Below are 22,501 nucleotides of genomic sequence, written 5' to 3'. Positions count from 1 at the left end.
TAAAAGGTGGAATGGAAAACAAACCTGTCAGGAATAACTTAAAATTAAAAAGCATTTCCATCCTTTCTGACAAATGATGTTCTTAAAAGGTTTTAGACTTACCTGTACACATGTAGTTTTATAATGCTTTCTGATTTTACTGCCACCTTCATTTAGATGTCAGAAACATTCATCCTAGCCACCCTCAGTGTTGAAGTCTGAAAACTTTCATGGTTCCTGTGAAAAATTAAACCAAAATATACATTATTGCATTTTCCCTGGCATCTTCTTAGAGCTGATGGCAATAAAAAAAAAAGAGAACAAGAGCCTGGGTATAAAAGCTTAACCAGTTACAAAACAGATAAACAATCATTCCTAACTCTTCAGTCACAGTTAGATCTTACAATCTGATGCTCTTACTGGGGATTTCCTGTGTTGTCCTTCTCATTACCTCATATCTCCTGCTTTTTGTTGGTATTCTGCTGCTGGTTCCCTTCCAGTTGTAGCCACATGCTCTGTTTAGCTTCTGGCCTCCTAACTAACCACCCCAGGATGTTGCTTACTACTGAGCCACAGCCCTCCATCTTTCTATCTGATGTCAGTGGCCTTGGTGATCATTGCAAAGTCCTCCCCCACCTGATGAACTGCTTAAGTATTTTGTCTTTGCACGTCCTGGAATGACGTGTGGCCTAATCATTTTCCTCCAGGTCATTCTGGGAATAGCAGCATGGGGCAGCTAGCAAGGAGCCAGCATACTCATTATAGTAGTTCACACAAATACTTCTTTCAGCTAGAAAGAACTTTTCATGTCTTACACGTCCATTCACCTTAAAATGTCTTCTCTTTTTACATTTCTTTATTAGTTATATAAACATTTCTCCAGTGAATTTATAGCATTTCTTACAATGTGATGCCGCTTGACACAAAGTGCCACATTACATTTGAGTTAGTGAGGGACGAAGCAAAAAAAATTGGAAGTTTGATTTGGAAGATCAGTGGATAAGCAGCTAAGCTAAGAAAAGGTTTCACTCATCATGACTTATCAGCTGCAGGCAAGGAAGAAGGTGCAGAAATAGCAGGAGGACTATGCAGAAGGCCAGACCCTTCTCCGAGTGAGGTACAGTAGGTAGGGGGCCCTAAGAATTAGCCACAGAGCTGTGTCACGGCAGAGCCATGGGAAGAAGGCTGGGTCCTAGCACATTACAGTCAGCAAAACAGACTGCACAGCTATGTCTGTTTCCCTGCTGACACAGCAAGTTTGAGGAGCCAGATAGAGCCTCTCTATAAGTGAAAAATAGACTAAAAGAAAAAAATTACCCTGGGAGCTGAGAACCAGAAATGTGTCTTTAGTAGGGCTGTGCGAAACTTCAGTCCCTGATTTGATTCGGCCGAGATTTGGCCTGATTTGGTGGCCAAATCTCCGAATCTGAATTGAATCAGAGGACTCTTTAATCTCTCCAAATCAAATCGGAACCCTCCAAATTGATTCAGAGTTATCCGGAAAGATTTGGAGATTCGGACATAGACACAGCTTTAAATGTTTTTTCTACAAACCTCTAGGTAGCAGGCAGTTCATGAATGCTATGGGCATTGGAGTGTCCCACAGGAGTGTGGGGGGCTCCCCAGTGTGCTTGGCAGCAGACCCAGAAGTGGATCAGAAGCAATTCTAGTCCACTTCTGTGTCCACTGGGGAGTGCGCTGGGAGGCCCCCCCACACCCTCCCGGCTCAGTGACTGGTGCTTCCTGGGTCTGAGCACCCGGGGTCCCTCCAGGGCCAATCGCCGAGCTGCGGGGTATGGGGGGAGCCCCAGAACGCTCTCTGGCAGACCCAGAAGTGGACTGGAAATACTTCCAATCCACTTCTGGGTTCACCGCCAAGCACATGGAGTGCCCCCTTGCACCCCTGTGGGATGCTCCATGCACCCCAGCATCACAGCATTCATAAGCTGCACTGGTACCTCGAGGTATATAGAAAAAACATTTAAACATCTGTCTATGTCCAAATTGCTGATTCTCTGAATCACCATCAAATTTTCAGATTCAGATTCGGCTGAATCAAATCAGGGACAGTGATCCGAATCAACTAATCGAATCGCTGTCCCTGATCTAAGCCAAAACCAAATCCAAATTGAATAGGGCCCGCTTTGTACACCCCTAGTCCTTAGCCACCTTTGCACCTCCCCCTACCCATCAGTGGCTCCCATTCCTCCAAGCAGTTGTGGACCTTGTTCTATCATCAAATTTATCGTGGTGGTTAAAAATACAAACAATACGCTTTCACAATATTCCTGAAAATGGTAACAGTCCTTGAATTGACTGACAATGAGTGTTGTAATCATATTGCCGCACATTTCCTATTTACCGGGTAAAAAGCTGATGTTGAAATGCTTAACATGTCAAAACATAAAGAGCTGGAAGCTGCAGCATACAAAAGATCACTGTCTTTACAATACATTGTAGTGTGAGCCTACACTGATTTATGAGCAATTAGGCTATGTGCTTTCCCAGCCCACAGGACCTGAATTAATCTCCCAATATCCGAGATTATATTTTTTCTTTCAACCATATAATAAGCAATAAGAAGCTTTTGGGTTCATTTTATTTGGACTATTTCCCACAAGTGGTATAAATGTGTCCTTAATGCTTCTGAGAGGCTTGCTAATACAATTAGTGGGATGACTGTAATATTTGTAGATGACTATTCCATATATGGCTAATCTAAGATGGGGGTGAGTGGTGCACAAACTGGTTTTAAGTGCAAATCTCAAACGGTAGCATTTGTCAGCTTTCAGCTGTCAGCTTTCAGCAGATCATGAATTTTATTGTGTTCATTGCTAATTAAAATTCTTACACAGCAAACTTCCTTCACCCTGGGCTTGACCTGCCTCATACGGTGCACTGAAGTTGCATTTGCCTTGAATTAGGGTAGCAAGGGCATGTGACAAGTATTCTGTAATCACCTTCCTCACTTTGAGCCTGTAATGACCAGCTAGCACGCAAGGAGAGCATTAACCACCATACTCATTTAGCTCTAAACACAACCAGTTCTAGTAAAAGCAAAGAAGAGAGGGGCCATTTCTAATTTAAAGACTTCCCTTCCTAAAATGAAACACCCCCTTCCCATTCTATTTTTTTCTTATTCTCCTTCCTTTTTCCCCTCTATGACTCTTTCGCACCAGTATCTTTCTATCTTAAGGACTTCTAATTAAACTCACAGGGTGCATCTACATGTGTGCTTCACTGAGAAGTTGATTAATTAGCCCCACAGTAAAGCATCACTGTCTACACATGTGCCAGTATTAGGGCACAATACATTAATTAACTCCGCTGAAGGATAGTACTGCCAGGGACAGTACTATCCTAAGGTTGAGTAATTTACTCCACCAATATGCATGTATAGATGGTCACGGGCTGGCTGGGTCATGAGGGTGCTAAAGTGCAGAGGGCTACCTGCCACCTAGCTTCATATCATAGCTCCTTGTGCCCCAGCCGACCCCTCCATTGCTCAATGTTGCCACCCGGAGCCCGGGGCTGACGCCCTCCAGGCCCTGTGCCAGTCCGGGGCTGCTCCACCCCAGCTCAAAGTGCTGCCATCCCACATGCACGTGTAAATGTGGTGCCTGGGAGCAGCTGGCTCTGGCACAAACTGCACCAGAGTTTATTTCATAGCACTAATAGCTAGGGGTGTGTGAAACGGGCCCTATTCAATTCGTATTCAGATTCAGCCCAAATCAGGGACAGTGATTTGATCTGTTGATTCAGATCACTGTCTCCGATTCAATTCGGCTGAATCCGAATCTGACAATTCAATGCTGATTCAGAGAATCAGCGATTCAGACACAGCCACAGCTATAAAAGTTTTTTCTACATACCTTGAGGTAGCAGCACAGCTTATGATCGCTGCAATGCTGGGGCGCATGGAGCATCCCACAGCAGTGCGGGGGGCTTTCCAGTGTGTGCGGCAGCGAACCCAGAAGTGGACTGGAAGTACTTCCGGTTCGCTTCCAGGTCTGCCAGGGAGCACGTGGGGGAGCCTCCCCAGCCCGGCGATCGGCCACAGGGGAACCCTGGGTGCCCCCCCCCCCGACCCAGGAGGCACCAATCGCCCTTCCGGGGGTTGTGGGGGACCCCCAGCATGATCCCCAGCGGACCCAGAAGTGCTTCTGCTCCACTTCCAGGTCTGCTGCTGAGCGTGCAGGGGAGCCTCCCACTCTTCTGTAGGATGCTGCATCTGCCCCAGAACCATGGCATCCAGAGCCCCTGCTACCTAGAGGTATGTACAAAAAACATTTAAAGCTGTATCTATGTCTGAATCACCGAATCTGTCTGAATCTCTCTGAATCAGTTCAGAGGGTTCTAAATTGATTTGGGGAGATTAAATGATCTTCTGATTTGATTCAGATTCAGAGATTCAGCTACTGAATTGGGCTGAATCTCCGCCAAATCGAATTAGAGACCAAACCTTTGCACAGCCCTACTAATAGAACAGGTAGATACGCTCATAGGCTGCATCTGCACGAGCGTGGATGTTTGGGTCCCCAGGGAACACTTGTGCCACGAGTCTTCTGGCGTGCGACAGGTAACCCCAGGTGAGGTATGGGAGACTGGGGCCAGCACTGGGCTGGTCCCAGCAGCCTTATCTCAGGTCCCGGGATGCGCCTGGGGCTACAGCAACAGTGATCCTGCTGCTTGGAGCCTGGCTGGCAAATGGAGTTGGGCTCCGGCAGCCAGACCCCACTTTATTTTGCGTGAGTTTTTTGACTCCTGGAAATCCAGGGATCAAAATAACCCACTGCACTTCTCCCTTGCAGTGCACAGAACAGATGAACGTGCGGTATGTGGCACCGTAGACGTGTCTGCAGCACCACATACGACACAGCCGTGCTAGTCTGGATTCGGCCACAGAGTCTAACTTGCTTTGGTAATGAGCACCTGCCATTTACCTGTGACTTTTCTGGGACCCTGCAGATAACTCAGATCTCCTCACAGAGAATTTAAATTTTAAACCTCTCAGAATTTTCTCCAAATCACCTAGCCTCTGTAGAAAGCTGGAAGAAGTTGTTCATGGGTCTTTTAATTCAGGAATGCCCAGATACCCCAAAAGACATCAATGAACCTTGAGGGCAACTACAGAAACCTACCTTATTTGTAAACTCACACATGTCCCAGACTAGCATGGGCCTCAAAGGAGCTGTCTTCTCACAAATTGAATATCTAAGTCCCACAGTTTGGGAGAAATGTAAGAGAAGCATTAGCAGGATGAATGTGTAAGTAATTGCCCTCCTTCTGCAGTATAAGATTGAACCTCAGGATTTCCCCTTCAACTTTTCACAAACAAATCTGTAAAGTTCGGGCATTTTTCAAAGAAACCTCTCATTAACCATCCCACTAGCATTAGCCTACCCCTGGACAGAATGGTGTAATAATGGTCAACAAGAATCCATTTAATTTGTTTAATAAATTTCTCTGGTAAAGGGGTCTGATGGGAAGACTGGGCCATGAGGCTTGGGAGTGCCAAGGACTAGAACATGAGTTGCTCTACAACCACTACTGTAGCTTTAATATACTGAACTAGACTGGGTATGTATCCTCCCTAACCTAGAGAGTTTTTATTTGATGGATTTGAAAAAAACATAAATCTATTGTCCTGGCACTTTGCCAAACTCAGCCAAACACTTTCAAATGCCTTGTCTGGCCCTATTAACCTCACTGGGATTGTTGTCCTCAACTTCAATGAAGCCAGTATGTTAGTCCATGACTTCTGAGTACATGGTTTCTGAACCTTAACATTGAATTAATGCTAGTTTTTGCATGACCTATATAGTCATTTTAGATTGTTGAACTGTAGTACTGAACTATGGTATAGTGCATGTGTTCCCACTGTAAATTTTCAGGAAATATTATACCTAGACCCTTCAGAACCAAAGCATAGACCTCTACTGTTTGAGCTAATAGAGTAACTATTTGTTTGCAAAAGTATTCAGCTGTCAGGACAAAGTGCACATTTCACAAGAGTTATGCAAAAAACTTGAAACTGAGGGGAAGTAAATTACAGATTTGCCTTGATTTATGCTGGTTCTTTATATGTGACTTCTCCCTTATGTGATGAGCAAATTTAGACCCATAATTCATTATATGCAAGGTGAATTCGCTCTTATGCAATCAGCATAGATGCCCCTCCCTGCCCAAGCAGGTAAGTCTGTGAGGGGAGGGGAAAGGGCTGTGGCCCCACCCCAGCTGCAGCAGCCCCGGGAGCTGCCAGCACCAGCTGCCTGCACCAGAGGATGGTGCAGCCCAGTGGCTAGAGGAAGCTGGCACCGGCAGCTCCCAGGGCCGCTGCAGCTGGGGCTGGGGTGAGTGCTGTTCTGTCCCCTCTGTTTTGCAGCCTTGTACAGCTCTGGGAGCAGCACCCTCCCCCCTGCCATTTCCCTAATCCCAGCCTCCCTCCCTCCCTCACTGCCATGGGAACCTATCCCTATTTCTTACGTTATAAAGTGGGTTTGCTTTATGCAAATTGGCTTTATGTGCCATTCTCTGGGAACGCATGTACCACATAAATCAAGGGAAACCTGTACAGAGCTTCCCCTCTACACAAATCACAAGTTATCATCTGCTCACTTGACAGACTTGTCGGGAAGCTTTGCAGTTCACTTTGTTTCAATCAGGAAGTGTTTTTTGTTTCCTTACATCATGATGGAACAATGTGATTTGCTCCTGAGTTATAGCTGGCATTTTTCATTATATGTCTGATTTTACCTCAGCTAAAATTCACATTAAAACCCCCACATGAACTTCAAAAGAGGTATACTTTTTCTAGAAAATATGAGGTGGATTTCATTCATTATGGTTCTCTAGGAATCAAGCTATTAACCAAAATTCTATAAACATTTTGCAAAATAACAAACCATAAAGGGTCTCTTAGCAAAGGTCTACTGCTGCAAATCAAAGTGTGGTTAATTAATGCTATTAAAGCTTGTAAGATGTTAGTAGGCTAGAGAACATCTGTAATACCTAGTCTATTGTGACATGAAAGAAGAGAGACCTAGGATTTCTTTAAAATAAAAGAGGAAGTATGCAGTCCCATGTCTAGAAATGGACAGAGAACAGGTTGTTACTCAACTGGTGGAGAAACTTCTATTGTCACACGAAAGAAGAGAGACCGAGGATTTCTTAAAAAAAAGAGGAAGTATACAGTCCCATGCCTTGAAATGGACAGAGAACAAGTTGTAACTTAATTTATGGAGAAACTTGTGAGTAGGGAAAAGAGACATTTTTCTTATAAAAAGACTAGGGTAGCTTAGGGACTTTTCAGGTTTGCAGTGGGATTCTTCCATACTGCAGATCTCAAGAAGCACGCAAGACGGAGGACAAAGGTCCTATAATTTTTCCTCCAGCAAGATCTCTGTTCTTACCCATCCCCTGCCCTGTGCAGAAATCCCGAGTCTTCTGACATTTTCTTCTTTCTTAAATATCTTATATGTTGTTCAGGGAGTTTTGTGAAAGGAATAATTTGTATGAGGATACAGAGTGTATATAGTTTCTATTTCAAATGGTTTTAATCCTGATGAGGTTTAACATATCTTTCTCTATTGTAGTTTAGTTTTCATAAAGTAAAATGTCTGCCTGATATACACCAGTTCCAGATGAGGTAAATTACTGTAATTTGCCTTGTTTACAAGAGGAATAAGAATGAATGTGGTTTTTAGATTGCTTAATTAAGTCTGAACTAATGATTTTGTTAGGAGGAGTTATGTCTGTAGTTATTTTATATGGGTTTTATATCGAATGTTCTATATGTTTCCTCAAAAGTGGTTTTCTCTATTTGGATTTTTTATACTTGCAGGAGGGAGTAGGCAAAGATGAAAAACCTTTGCAATATTACAAGTATTTTATGTTTTAACATTTGCTGGGTTATAAGGCACTTTCCAAGTTCATATCTGCTAACAATGATCTGCTTCAGTTTTGATTAGAAAAAGACACATTGCTCCCAGGTAGACTTTATATCTGATTTGTCTGAAGATCTTGAGAGAGCGGACTTTGTCACCAAGGAAGTGAAATTGAAAAAGCAAGAGAATCTAAAATAAGTCTGAGAATGCCCCCTTCTGAAAATGTATAGGAAGACTGATCATTTAAGGTTTAGGTTGAAAATTTCAATATTGAGACTACTTTGTTTGATATACCTTACTTTCTAGAGCTTCTTAAGGTTTGCTTAGCACAGCTAATAAGTGTGTAGCTCTGGTGATTTATTTTCTCAAATTTATCTTTAGTGTATTTCACTTACAGTTTTAACCAAATTAATAAAACAGAAACCAAATACTGTGTCTTATTTCTTTCAATAGCAAGATGAAACCTTGGGTGGGGGGATCGGGGAAAACAACAGCCAGTCCTAAAACCAGTGTATCTGGTCAGAGCTTAAAAGTCCAACCAGATCCACATGACAAGTCTATGATTCTGACAGCAAAATGGAAGCACAGATAGTCCTTCTTCTGGGAGCTATGGCTTGAAACCTGACTTCCTAATGGGTCCTCTAGGAAGCTGACAGTTGAGAACAATATCCCCAGCCCCACTGCATAGTCACTGTAACAGCTGTCACCCATTCAACAATTAATCGGCCCTTTTTGTCACTTCTCCACTGTTTTCTTTCACCTGCCAGGCTGAGATGATATTGAAATGAACAGAGGGAGACGGTTGTCCTACTAAGGGGTGGAAGCGACAAAAGTTCTCAAAAATATATTTACAGGGTTCTTCCTCCGCTACACCCTGGGCGGCACTCCCCAAGTGATGATTCTTTCAGCAACAAGCTTTAGTTCAGATGCTTTTCCTAGCCTTCCTCCTTATTTTTGACCTATTTGGTCCCTTCCCTGGACAGACAATTGATTAGGTTTGAGTCGATTAGGTTCAGAAATTAAATTAATTTAAATTAATTATCAACTGATCCAGTTGTCATACTTAGGTCCTCCCTAAGGACAATAATACATAAACACCTCTCCGGGTCAATCCAGGACCTTCTTTGTCACTCAGACCTCCCCAATTAATCAATTTCCTCAATCAGTTTCTAAATTATTGCAGCCTCTCACATAAAATAGACCATATTCATTTTAATAAATTTTCTTCTTCAATCAGGCTCTAATTCATGTCAATGTCTTGCATAATGCAGTCCATTCTTTCATTAATCAATTCTATTCTTTAACCAGTCTCTAATTAATTTCAATACAGTACCTTGAATAATACATCCAATCTCTCATCAATCAATTTTCTTCCTCAATCAGTCTCCATAATCAAATTGAGCCCCATACATGCTTACCTTCATAGATGATCAGGATTTTCCTCGCTCTCTATCAGGTGAGACTTCTTTTGCATCAGGCTGGTACCAGTCCGTGAGTCGGTCTTTTTGGCATCAGCCTCCCACCTCCATTTCTGCCACTGGAGTCCTTTTATCCTAATCTCTGGGTCTCATTTGTGCTTCCAAGCGAAATGTGATGTACTCATCTCTCCTTGCTTTCTCCTTTCCAGGGGCTCTGTACATTGGGCCACTTTCTTCTTGAGGAGGACCAGAACTCCCTCTGTCTTATTGGAGCCAGCCCCAGCTGCACCTGCCTGTGGTGCATGCTGCTTAACTTGTTTGGTGCCAGGCTAAAGCCCCAGCCCCAGGGCTCTCTGTGGCCGCATTTCCTGGCCAGATTTGGTTCGGGGAATAAGCGTAGCAGGGGCCAAGCTCAGCCCCCTGCTACTGTCACCATCCTTTATTTTAAAGGGAATGTCTATAGTCATTGGGAAAAGTGATACCCTTATCATCTTTACTTTGGGCACACCTCCTCTGAGTTTGGCCCTCTTGCCATCGCAATGTTTTTGTGGTAGAATCACATGATTCTCCTACTCACAGACTTGGTTTTGAGTTGCTGTCTAGACAGGGTATGTCTACACGTGTGCCTTAGTGTGTATTAGTCTATTTTAATGCTCATTAAAGCGTCACTAAAAAAAAGTGCTATTTAGTGAACATGTATTAAAATAAGCTAATGTGCATTAAGTGTCACTTAAAAATTGTGCTCTCTAGTTAATGCTCATTAAGACAGGGTAATGTGCATTTTCCTAGGACCTCACAATGGAGGTACTAGATTTAATATGCATTAACTAAAGCATATTAATGCATTTGGAGACACACCCGACATCAGTACGCTGTTTGCCTCAGCAAGCCCACTTAGGCCAGGGGTGGGCAAAATACAGCCTGTGGGCCACATCCAGCCCACCAGGACATTCTATCTGGCCTGTGGGGCCCCTAGAAAACTTATAAAATTTATATTTATCTGCCCCAGCAACTTGTCAAAGCTGACAAAGGAAGGGGCAGTAGGACCCAGGGGGAGCCTCAGCAGGACTGAACAGCCCAGCCCAGCCCCACCCATCCCCAGCCATTTCACTCCCTTCCTGCCCTGGCCCTGCTCCAGCACCACGGGGCTGCCGGCTGCATCACCCGACTGGGGAGCATGGGGCCGCGCCAGTACAGGGTGTGTGTGTGTGGGCAGACAGGGGCAGTGTGTGTGTGTGTGGGCAGGCAGGGATAGTGGGTGTGTGGAGGGGCAGACAGGGACTGTGTGTGTGTGTGTGTGTGTGTGTGTGTGTGTGTGTGTGTGTGTGTGTGTGTGTGTGAGTAGGCAGGGCCGGATTGTGTGTGTGCTCATAGGCCGAGTCCCACACACACACCCCACCATACACATGCACCCATACCCCCCTTGCACTGCCATACATGCAAATCCCCACATCCCCTCACACCCCAGGCACCCATCCCCCCACAAACCCACCCACACCCCACATATCCACACCCACAGTCTCCCACAAACCTATACCCACCCCCCCACAATATACAAGAGTCAGATTTCATTTTAAACTATTGTGCAATCACCTCTATGTACACTGCACAAACACATGTAAATCAGGACTAAAATATTTTTTTGAAATTAAATATTTGCTTTTTAGAATATAATTTGGTATTTTTCTGGTTCCAAGATGGCAAACCCCCTTGCTAAAAGGAGTACTTCTGGGGCAAGGGGAGAGACTTCTGGTGGCAAAGGTCAGGGGTTAGGGGGGCGGGACATCCGGTCACAAGATGGTGATCAGGGAGCAGGGCATCTGTCAAGGGGCGGGACTACCAATGCAACCCTCAACAGCTTGCCAAACCTGGGTAAATGGCCCTCCGCCTGAAATTATTGCCTGCCCCTGACTTAGGTTCAGACCCTGCAACTCTGTGCCCTTTGGGAGCAGTGACTAGTGTTTAATATGGCAATAATCTTTTTAAAACAAAGTATTATTTTTTAAGATCAGAAGAGTTTAAGAGAAAAGTGATCTGAAAACAAGCAGCAGACTATATCTCTAACTTAGCATGCGGTTATCCATCTGCCACATGAGGAACCTGGTAGCGGAGTCTAAGCCTCCTACCGGTACCTCAAGAACAGTAGGAGCCAAGTAGCATAATTTCTTTCTTAAACTCATTAACTAGTTTTTCTTTTTTCTATTTTAGAAAGAACCAGTATTAAAATCTGCTTAGTTCTTTTGAGGACACAGCTCCTCAGTGAACAAGTCATTTTTAAACTGTTTATAGCTCTTGACTAGGCTATTTCCCAGCATTAGCATACTGGCTGGAGAGTGGATCCAGGACCCTCATGTCTGATAGCTTTCTTCACAGTCTTCCAATAGTATGCCAGTGTTCTTATCCGGGAGCCAATAGGCTGGATTTGCATTTGCTCTTCCTATAATCCGTCCTTCCTATTAAGTTAGCTCAGTGCATTCATACAGTTTAAGTCTAATAAGTCAAACTACAGTCACTTCAACTCAATGACCAGGTCCCACAGAGCATTCCTTTTTCTGCCACAGGATACAGTTTCACTTGTGTGTAAGCTCACATGCAGATGCTGTTTAGTATTTTAAAATCAATTCCTTCTTGCCTCCCATAGTATTTTTTGAAAGGGGAGGAGAGAAAAGCACGTGGCCCATCATTTCTTTGCCTTAATGGGAATAATAGTAGCATGGTGCTTTTTTGATCAAGAAGATGCACCAAAAACTGATGCCATATTTTAATTCTGATTTTTATGCAAGTAAAAATTAAAGTTATTGGACCTTATTCTAAACTAAGACAGGTTTTACAGCAGCACAATTCTATTGATTTTGATAGTGTTAGTTTTGATTTGCATTGGTGAGCTGGGACTAGACTCTGGGTCATTTATTTGAGCAACACCCTACTTTATGATTGAAAATAAAGACCAGAACAGAACTTCTGTCATTAACTGTCTGTCTTCTGGGGCTTGGAACAGGCAAACTATTCCCTCCAAACTGTAATTTTACCATCACAGTCTCAGTCTGGGGGTACATTTTTTTGAAAATTCTGAAAAAATGCTTGAGTTATAGAAAAGTAAAATAAAATGTATGCCCTTGAAAGTTTACTGCCTCTTTTCTATCCCTTTTTCAAAGTTTTGTTTTCAATAATCAGCTTTAAAAATTACTTAGTCCTGCATGAGGAAAAATGATTTACCTTTTAAAAATATAAACTGCATACTGTATAGGCAAGGAAAACAAGAACTCAAAGTATTCAGGGAATATATCCAAGAATAAAAATGGACAGTAATGACAAAAGCAAATGGATTTCCCCGTTAAACTTCTAAGTCCGAAAATCTCAGCATTCTTATTCCATTAATATAATTCATACTTTGCAAAGCAATAATGAATTATTTAGACTCTCTTAATTATATTTGTGAGCAACTGAACCAGCCACTGGATGTCGCTGTGTCTCCACAAATGCACCTAAAAAGGGGGTTCATTTGTTGGGAAAACATCAGACAGGAAAAATGCAAATACTTCAGATTCATGTATACAACACTTGCACCTCCATGTGTAATTACCGGCTTGATCCTGCCCCTATTAAAGCCAAAGAAAAACTCCAACTGTTTTGCTTGGAAAGATCAAGTACTCTGTATTGACCAGTTATCTATATAGCCAACCACGAGCCAACCAGGCATCCTCATGTTTTTTTTCAGTCTATAATTCTAGTTTATGTTTCCTTCATTCCTGAAATTTATTAGTGACAAAAACTGTACTTAGGCTTAAGGACACTTTAATATACATCTGCCTAATATACAAGTATTAATAATTACAGCCTAATTCTGATACTTGTTACACCACAACCTTAAAAGTGTGTAGGAGCCATAAATACTAACTTTAAATTCAAATTTAGTACATCAACAGTCTGTACCTGAGGAGAAAGTCTTCCTTTTTTCCTAAATTAACAGAGTTTTGTTTTGTTTTTTAATGGATGTTATATGGAAAAGCTCAAACTGCCCTTCCCAGCTTCTTTTCCAGTAGCAATATTTGTTCTAAAGGGGGAACATTTGAGGCTTTAAGAACCCAACATGGAAAAATGTTTAAAAACACTTCTGTGAATTTGGCAAAATATTTGCGCACAACAACTGTACAACTTACTTCTCACTTCTAAGAAGTGGTTCCATAGTCCTCTGAAACACTACTGCTCTAATATGGAGTTATGCTGAACCCTTCAAAAGCAGAGGATGAGGGCAAGGGGCTAACATGGGACTGACTAATGGGTGGAGCAGAGGCTGGGGGAGCTGTTGTTCAGGAGGAAACCTGCCCATTCTCTTCAATGTGCTCCCATTGAGTTGTACTAATTGGGAGATTTTGCATTTCTTGGCTACTGAGTGCAACCAGGTGGGTGCTCTCTCATAACCCACTTTTTAAGTGTTCCTCCTCTTCCTGCCTTGAGTTATACACACTCATATCTGAGATCAAATTGGGGAAAAGTAGTTGAAGATGCTCTCTCGAGCTCTTCCCAGTCAAAATCAAGATTCTCATATGCTATGGTGACAAGCAGATGCCACTGTGGGCATCAGATGCAGCAGCAACAGGTACATAGTACTGATTTTATATGCTGCTGCTTTGTAGAGGAGGGGCTCTGCTGGTGGGTGGTGGAGTAGTTGCTTCTTAAGCTATGCTGTAGTACAGGATCCATTGCCCCTGATGCCAGAAGATTTGCTGCTCTGCCACTGATTATTGCGGGAAACAGTTGCTTGGGCTGCAGCCATTTTTTCCAGCTTCAGGCAGCTGCACATTTGAATCATACTTTTCTAAATGGCCAATAGTACTAGTAGGGGTGGGAAGGGAAGTGGCTCAGAAGAGTAGTGTATAGGCCTGCACCTATACATATTTTAGCTTCTAAATTCTGATTGTACATGAGAAATAGTTTTCAAAGGGCTGGAAGGCAGTGGATGGGGCAGGTGCCCAATGGATTGGCTCCATGTTTCAGAGCCATCACTTCTGAAAGCTGACGTGGTAAAAATCAAGGTCTTGAGAGCACAGCTTGAATTGACCTATATTTGGAATTTCTCTGTGATGGGAAAATCTGTCATTTCTGAAAGTTTTCATTCACACTTGGAATAGAAAGTAGCATTTTTTAAATTTCCTCTGGAAGTGAAATTCCAAAATTCTCTCTTCGCAGAGAAAACAACAACAAACTATGTTACCTGGATTTTTCTAAAACAGAAAACACCTGCTTTCCATAATGCCTGGGTCACCCCAAGGAGTCCTCTACTGCAAAGCCAGGGCCTTAGAAACCTTTCCAGGTGTCTATACACATGCTCAGCATGTGGGAGGGTGTTTTAATTAGTGACTCTCAAGGACTCACTTGAATTAAAACACCCGCAGCATCTTGTGTATTCAGTGTCCCTTGCTTCAAAATGGTGGTGGGGATGCTTTAATTAAAGCTCATCCACCAAGCTTTAGTTAAAGTGCCCCACTGCCATTTTGAAATGCAGGGATGCTGAATCCATGAGGATGAGGCTGCTGGAGCATGCTAACTAGAACGCTCCTGCAGACTTGATTAATAGTCTGCTCCGACATGTTCTAATTAGAATGCATTGCAGTACGTGTCCCGCATGTGTACAGGCACCCACTAAGAACTCTGGCATGGCTCCGAGCTCCAGGATAAGACAAAAAGTACTCCTGAGACCTCCAGCTTTTGCTGGTGCTGCATCTAGAGGCAGCTGGGCCAACAGTAGAGAGCCTGGAAATTATGGGAACCTCAGCTTGGCTCCCAGCTCTTCAGCCAGCATGTATTTGGGCTGTGGTTGTCAGGGCTTCCAAACTTCATGTTGTGCAGCTGGAAGCCAACTCCTGGCCAGAGGCAGAGCACCCAGGATTTCCAGCTCTTCAGCAGGGGGCTGTGAAGCAGGGCACAAGGTAGGGCTTAGTGATTTGAGCAGTCTAAAAAAAAGTAAACATATTTGTATATGGGCCAGGGAATGTCTTACCACCATTGCCACATCTGCTTGTTCCCTTTTCCATTATTTGAAGCTGCCCTCCAATCCATTCATCAGTCCTGTTCCACAGAAGATAAAGACCCCTAGGTCTCTATCTGTTTGGACTCGTCCAGTCTCACTTCTATTTTCTGTATCCCTACCTTCTCACAGGCCTGGGGATCCTCTTCTCAACTTTCTAGAGATGTCCAGGGGTCCTTTGCGTTCCTTGTCCCTTCTCAGATTGGGAAGGAGAGAGGGAAGAGCTGCTGTTGCTTCCTACAGCAGTCCCTCCTGGTTGTTCTCCCCAAGTAGTAAGATCACCAGGCAGGCAGCCAATCAGATGGGATTTTCTCCAGGCAATACAAAAAGTGTGGTCCTTTATGACCCAACTCAGTGTGTGGAACTGTATTTGCTGACACTGTAAGCACTTTCAATCCAGCATGTTTTAGACACTGACAGAGCTAATCTGGAACTGTGGACCCGGGAAATCCAGGTTCTGAAGCAGCCCACCAGGTACACTGGTAGGAAACCAAACAAGGCTCTGATGAAAGTCTGTCTGTACTTCACTGAAAGTTCCCCAGAACCAAAGTGTTTTCAAGAAGCATTTAGTTTTCGATGCATCAGCATTTTCCAGTGAAATAAAGTTTCACCAGAAAATTCCTGACCAGCTGTCCATATTTTAACTGTGCCAGAAATTAGATTGTCTCATCATGCTAAAAAGCAAGTCAAATTTTGAGGCTTCACTTCTTTACTTTGCAAAGGGACTCTATACTACTGGAATTTCCCACTTCAACTGCACATGAAGAAGGACAGTTAATGGAACGTGGGGAAAGACAGATGCCTACATCTGTGATTCCCAACCAGGGTGCCATGGCACAGTTAGGTGTGCAAACATAATTCACAAAACAAACCCAGAGATTTCAGTTAGTAATCTGACTGATTTTATGATTTTCGAGGGGTTTTTTGGCAGTAGAAAAATTGCTCTACCATTTTTCCATAAGCAAAAGAACCCAAGTGAAAACTAAGAGCTGGTGTTTTCTGAGGGATGCCTCGACTCTAAAGAGAAAGAAAGAGAAGTGAATCATTATGAGCCAAGTGACAGATCAATTCTGGAAACAAACATAATGCCACACTTCTCTTCCCAATGCTGCCAATTCAAAAGGGCTATTAATTGGTACCCATGTCCTGTCTGAGAGTAGCTACTTAATAGATCTGATTGAATTCCAATTTGGGTGCTGTAATCATCTCCCCTGTCACCCCGCTTCCCAAATATCAAGTGCTTAGCAGCCCCTTCCAGTACTTCCTAGTGAGTCAGTTCCTTACCTGCCCACCTGTCTCCTACAGTTGAGAACAGCTTTGTGCAGGACTGTCAACGAAGACTCTTATGACTTGCTGTTTTACACATTTTAACCTACCACAGTCATGCTCTTTTTTGCTATTGTAACTTAGTAATATAATATGTGGTATATTCAGTTCCCCACTGAACTTACAAGGTAAATCCTTGTATCATAGGCTACATACATTAATGGGAGCACAAGAACATGTTTTTGCTGTAATTTTCTGTGTCATTTTTCAAAAACCTTATTTTGTTTACCGTTTAAAAATGTGGTGACATATTACGGCTCAGGTGATATCTCTTCATCAGCCATTGGAGAAAAGATTGTAAAAGTTCTCCTGGGTGGAAATGAAAGTTAATATTTCATAGGATTTCACAGAGGAGTCAATAGATGGAAAACTTCTCTGGGCAGGCATTTCTTAGCTGGTTGATGTCTCAGCTCTCTTGTGAGGCTCTGTGATGATGCAAATTACCTTGAACAAAGGCAGGAGCAGTAGCTCAGGTTTCAGGTGGTCAAAGTTGCTTTCTCCTTGCAAAATTATGAAGAATTTTTTTTTTAAATGGCTAAAATTCAATATCTTCCATGTGTCAGGTATCCAGGTTGTAGCTGTACTGGTCTAGAGGAAAAAGCAATCAGGGCTCATGGCAGAGGTTATATCTTTTATTAGACCAACAAGATTTTTGCAAAAAAAATTCTCTAATTGCAAGCTTTTAGGCACAAACACTCTTTGCTGGGCATTGGAGAAAAGACTGTAAAAGTTCTCCTGGGTAGAAACGAAAGTTCATATTTCATAGGATTTCACAGAGGAGTCAATAGATGGAATACTCTTCTGGGCAGGCAATTCTTAGACAGACATTATGGACTTAACAATGCAGTCATGAAATCTTGAGTCCCTACAGTGAGTTAACTTAGGGTTACCATATTTCCATGTCCAAAAAAGAGGACACCTGTCACGTGGGGGAATATGATGGGGGGAGAGGGGGGGGAAGTGACATTCTGTTGCCTCTCACTGCCAAGCCACAGTAACCCCCCAGCCCTGCTCCTGCCCCTCACTTCCACCCCACACACCCCAGCCCTGCCAGCGCCCCTCAATCCCAGCCTGCAGCCCCTCTAACCCCCAGCCCTGCCTCACTCCTTACCCACAGCCCCCTGCATCTGCCAGTGCCCCACACTCCCAACCGACAGCCCCTGCCCCATGCCCCCAGTGCCCCTCACTCCTGACCCACAGCTCCTTGCCAGCATCTGCCCTGCCAGAGGGGCCCCAGCTGTCCCTGTCCTGACCAGGCCAGAGTGCGGTGGCTCTGATTCATGCAGGAGGCGGTGGAGTGTGTCAGGCCCCAGCAAGGGCTGGAGGGAAAAGGAGGAGAGGCTTGTGGTACCTCCTGCCCTGGGATGGGGCTGCTGCGCTGGGCCAGGCAGCCTGGCCATGGCCCCTCTCCCTTTTCCTTCCTCCCCTCCTTGCAGGTAGCATCTCTGGGCCACTCAGCCCCTGCAAACACAGAGTACAGGCACCAGGCACAGAGTTTCCTGCCGGCCTCAGAGGGTCCTTTCCATGCCCCCCTCCCCTCCCCTCCTCTTTCCCCCACTGGAGGAGCAGGCAGCACCCCCACCCCACTCCCCCTGCCCTATCACAGTCCCATCCCATGACCCCCCTACCCTGACCAAGTGTCCAGGATTTAGCTTGGGAGCAGGGGGAGAGTGATCGGAGGCAGCAGGGAGCACCACATGGGTTTGTGTGCACCTCCACAGCTGCAGGCAGGTACTAGGGGTGTGCAAAATGGGCCCTATTCAATTCAGATTAGGATTTGACCCAAATCAGGGACAGTGATTCCATTCATTGATTCGGATCACTGTCCCTAATTTGATTTGGCTGAATCCGAATCTGAAGATTTGATGCTGATTTGGAGAATCAGCAATTTGGACATAGACACAGCTTTAAAAGTTTTTTTACGTACCTTAAGGTAGCAGGCACAGCTCATGATCACTGCGATCCTGGGGTGGACGGAGCATCCCACTGGAGCACAGGGAAGTCCCCCGCTTGCTCGGCAGCAAAATTGGAAGTGGACTGGAAGTACTTCTGGTCCACTGCTGGGTCCACCAGGGAGCGCGTTGGGGTAGGGGGAGGGGCCTCCTCTGCGTCCCCCCCAGCTCAGCGATCAGTCACAGGGAGATCCCAGGTGCCCCCCCCAGACCCAGGAGGCATCAGTCACCAAGCTGCGTGGGGTGCAGGGGGGCCCCCAGCATGCTCCCCAATGGACCCGGAAGTCGATTGGAAGTGCTTCTGGTCCACTTCCAGGTCTGCAGCTGAGTGCGCTGGGGAGCCCCCCACGCTTCTGTGGGACACTCCATGTGGCCCAGCAATGCAGCATTGACAAGTTGCCTGCTACCTAGAGGTATGTAGAAAAACATTTAAAGCTGTGTCTATGTCCGAATCACTGAATCTCTCCGAATCAATGTGAAGGGTTCTGATTCAATTTGGAGAGATTAAAGGGTCATTCAATTTGGATTCGGAGATTCAGCCACCAAAATCAGGCCAAATCTCTGCTGAATTGAATCAGGGACTGAAGCTTTGCACAGCCCTAGCAGGTACGTCTGTACTCCCTGCTGCCTCCCATCGTCCTCCCCCTGTTCCCACCAGAGGAAGAAAGAAAAATCCTGGACATTTGGGTAGATTAAAAAAAAACTCACCCGGATAAAGGTCAGAAGGCTCAAAAAGAGGACATGTCCAAGAAAACCTAGACGTATGATAACCCTAGCTTCCAACTGTTTGCATATAGAGTTTCTCATATTTGGCATACACTCCAGAAAATGCATTGAGGGAGGGCACATATAAGAATTTCCTTTCTTCATAGAAATGTAAGGTATTATTACACTCCAAGACTTTGTTTGCCTGTAAAAACACGGTAATACTAGAACCTCCACATTTCAAACCCTCTGGTTCCAGATGTTTGGTGGGTTCAGATTTCAATTACAGGAAGTAAACTTGCCTCTCTGGTATCAGTCAAAACTGAAAGGACTTATTTTCCAAATCAAGTTCTGACCAGGCCCTGACTGCTCACTCAGAAAGTCATCATCCTACCAACTGGGGGTGGAAATGCTCTGGAAATACCTAACAAAATTTCAGCAGTGTCCAGCTCATTTAGATTCGGCATCCAAACCAGACTGTGAACTCACACCTAAACCTAACCCAGATCCAATCCTGACTCTGTCTCCTTGGCCTACTTATAATCAATACTAAATTTACAACAGCTGCAGAAGTCTACAATTTACAACAAACATAGATTAATAACTGTTCTTAGAATGATCTGATGTCAATTAGGAATAATATATGAATAAAAATGCTCACATCTTATTGTACCTAAAACAAACTTTAGTACTTAGATGTTATATCTCTTAGATGACCTTTAAATGTTTGATGGCATAGGAGTTGCAGATAGCATGATGGGTAAAGTATTTAAGAAATTCCCCTTAATCAGAATTAGAAATACAGAAACAACTCAGAGGACTTTTCTCTTTTAATGTCAAATTTTTATCTTTACATGCTTTGATCTGAGCTTTGCATTTATTTATGCATGGTCTTGCATGTCCAGTTCTGAGTCCTAAAATATATGTTAAAGGTTTTGTGGGGGGGGTTTGCTAGTAATTTTGGAGTCTTTAGCATACAACGTATGTGAGAATTATTTCTTAAGTTTTACTGGAAATTGCAAATTATTTAACTAATGATACTATCAGTTGAACCCAATAAGCTTCTTGGACTTAGAGTGAAAACAGCACAAGAACTAGATGCATTATTAAAACTGATTCACCCTGTGTGCTTTACAGCTGGTTTATATCAAGGTTATTGTGGCTTACTGCAACATCCTGATGAAACCAATTTAACCTCTCCATAATCATTTTTCTATTGTGTGTTTGTAGGCATCATCAGTATAAGGAATCAGTGCTGATCATAAGCGTATCTTTGAAAAATAAGGAGGTTATGGTTAGAACTACAAAAATTGTACCTTTCTTATCAGTGACTAAGTGTGCAATTAGAAATAAATTCTTTTGATCCAGAAATATAAGATTGCCATAGAAACAAATGCAGAGCTTTGATGTTTGTATAAAATGAATGAAACTCATGAGGTAGCTAAATAATTTAGAATATTAGTATGGGTGACTTTAACTCTTGAATAGCAAGCAACTTGTATTTATAGCAGTTTCCTCTCTTTTTATTTATTTCAATGATGTATTTTTGCATTAATAACAAAAGATAAAGTGAGCTCACTAGCCTAAACTTTTGGGATCAGCTAAACAAGATATGCTGTAGAGACAATCAGCTTTGGCAGGTTGGTGTCAGAGGTGATATAGAGAGACGTTTGCAAGAACACTTATCCTGCCTTACCACTGACTTTGATTGTACCTGCACCATGGTGATAGCTGCATGACTAATAGACTCCACAGGTGACCCCATATTTATCCCTCCTACATGGTAATTAAAAGCAGCTCTATGTGGAAAGTTGCCCAGATCATCAGCAGGTGTAAATTAGCATAACCTTTCTGGCTTCAATGGAGCTACATTGATTTACACCTGTGGAAGAGCTGGATCATTATCTTTCTACATTTAATATATGCACTAGTGAAATTTGACTAATGCCCTCTATAGTTATATGTAGTCTTCAAATTAATGTGAAGCATGGGGGTTTCATAATTATATTCCCTATTTCCAGAGTCACGAATGTTTATTAAAAATGCTGGATTGGCAGAGCTGGAGAATTAATTACTCTTCCTATCTACAGGAAATATGCGGCAGTGTAGGTATTCTCTATAATAGATTTCATAGACATTATGGCTGGAAGGGACCTAACAAGATCATTGGGTCCAGCCCCCTGCCCAAGGGGCAGGAAGTCAGCTGGGGTCAGATGGCCCCAGCAAGATAAGCATCTAAATGCAACTTGAACATGTCCAGAGTAGGTGCTTGCACCAATTCTGGGGGAGTCTGTTCCAGACTCTGGAAACCCAGACAGTAAAGAAGTTTTTCCTTACATCCAGTCTAAACCGGTCTTCCAGTAGTTTCTGACCATTGGATCTGGTCATCCCTAGGGGATCCCTGATGAACAGATGTTCTCCCAGATCCTGATGTACACCCCTGATGTACTTATAGGCTGTCACCAAGTCCCTTCTGAGTCTACACTTTTCCAGCTAAGGAGTCCCATGTCTCTATGCCTCTCCTCATAAGGCCTGCTCTCTTGACCTTTGATCATGCGCGTAGCTCTCCTTTGGACTCTCTGAAATGCATCGGTAGATGCAAGCCAGGGTTTTATTTGCTTTGCCGACTGTGGCATCTCATTGATGGCTCATCTTCATCTTGTGGTCAATCATGACCCCCAAGTCTATTTCAGATGTACTGCTATGAGTGAAGCACTGCTGAGCCTTTGGTATAGTGTGGGTTCTTTCTCCTGAGGTTGAGCACCTTGCATTTCTCTATATTGAAGGTTATCAGGTTTTCATCTGCCCACCTTGCGAGTCTGCCCAAGTCAGCTTGACTCCTCAGCCTATCCTCCAGTGTAACTGCACTTCCCCACAGTTTGGTGTCATCTGAAAACTTAGCCAGTCCACTTTTAACGCCCAAATCCAGATCGTTAATAAATATATTAAAGGGTACTGGTCTGAGTACTGAACCCTGAGGGACGCCACTGGTCACCATGCACCATGTTGACTTGGTTCCATTGAGTTCCATTGACTATCACTCTCTGGGTCCAAGCACGGAGCCAGTTCCCCAGCCATCTGACCATGAGGATGTCAAGGCCGCAGTTCCCCAATTTTGCCATGAGGGCAATTGTAGGACACCAAGTCAAAAGCTTTTTTTAAAATCCATGTATATGACATCAACCTCTTTCCCCATGTCCAGGTGAT

At 43.7% G+C, this 22,501-nt stretch overlaps 1 long non-coding RNA gene across 2 annotated transcripts in view; it reads right to left on the bottom strand.

Moving 5' to 3' along the window:
• Positions 1 to 22,501, bottom strand: part of LOC109286443 (uncharacterized) — a 74,109-nt gene that overhangs the window by 13,613 nt on the left and 37,995 nt on the right. For both annotated transcript variants that reach the window (XR_009456316.1, XR_009456317.1), the window contains exon 2: positions 103 to 216. This is a non-coding gene — a long non-coding RNA (uncharacterized LOC109286443). The remainder of the gene's footprint in view (positions 1 to 102; positions 217 to 22,501) is intronic.

Source organism: Alligator mississippiensis, chromosome 1, assembly GCF_030867095.1.
Source record: "Alligator mississippiensis isolate rAllMis1 chromosome 1, rAllMis1, whole genome shotgun sequence".
Lineage (NCBI taxonomy): Eukaryota > Metazoa > Chordata > Crocodylia > Alligatoridae > Alligator > Alligator mississippiensis.
Note: the sequence above shows the minus strand (reverse complement) of the source record. Positions and strands in the feature narration are given on the sequence as shown.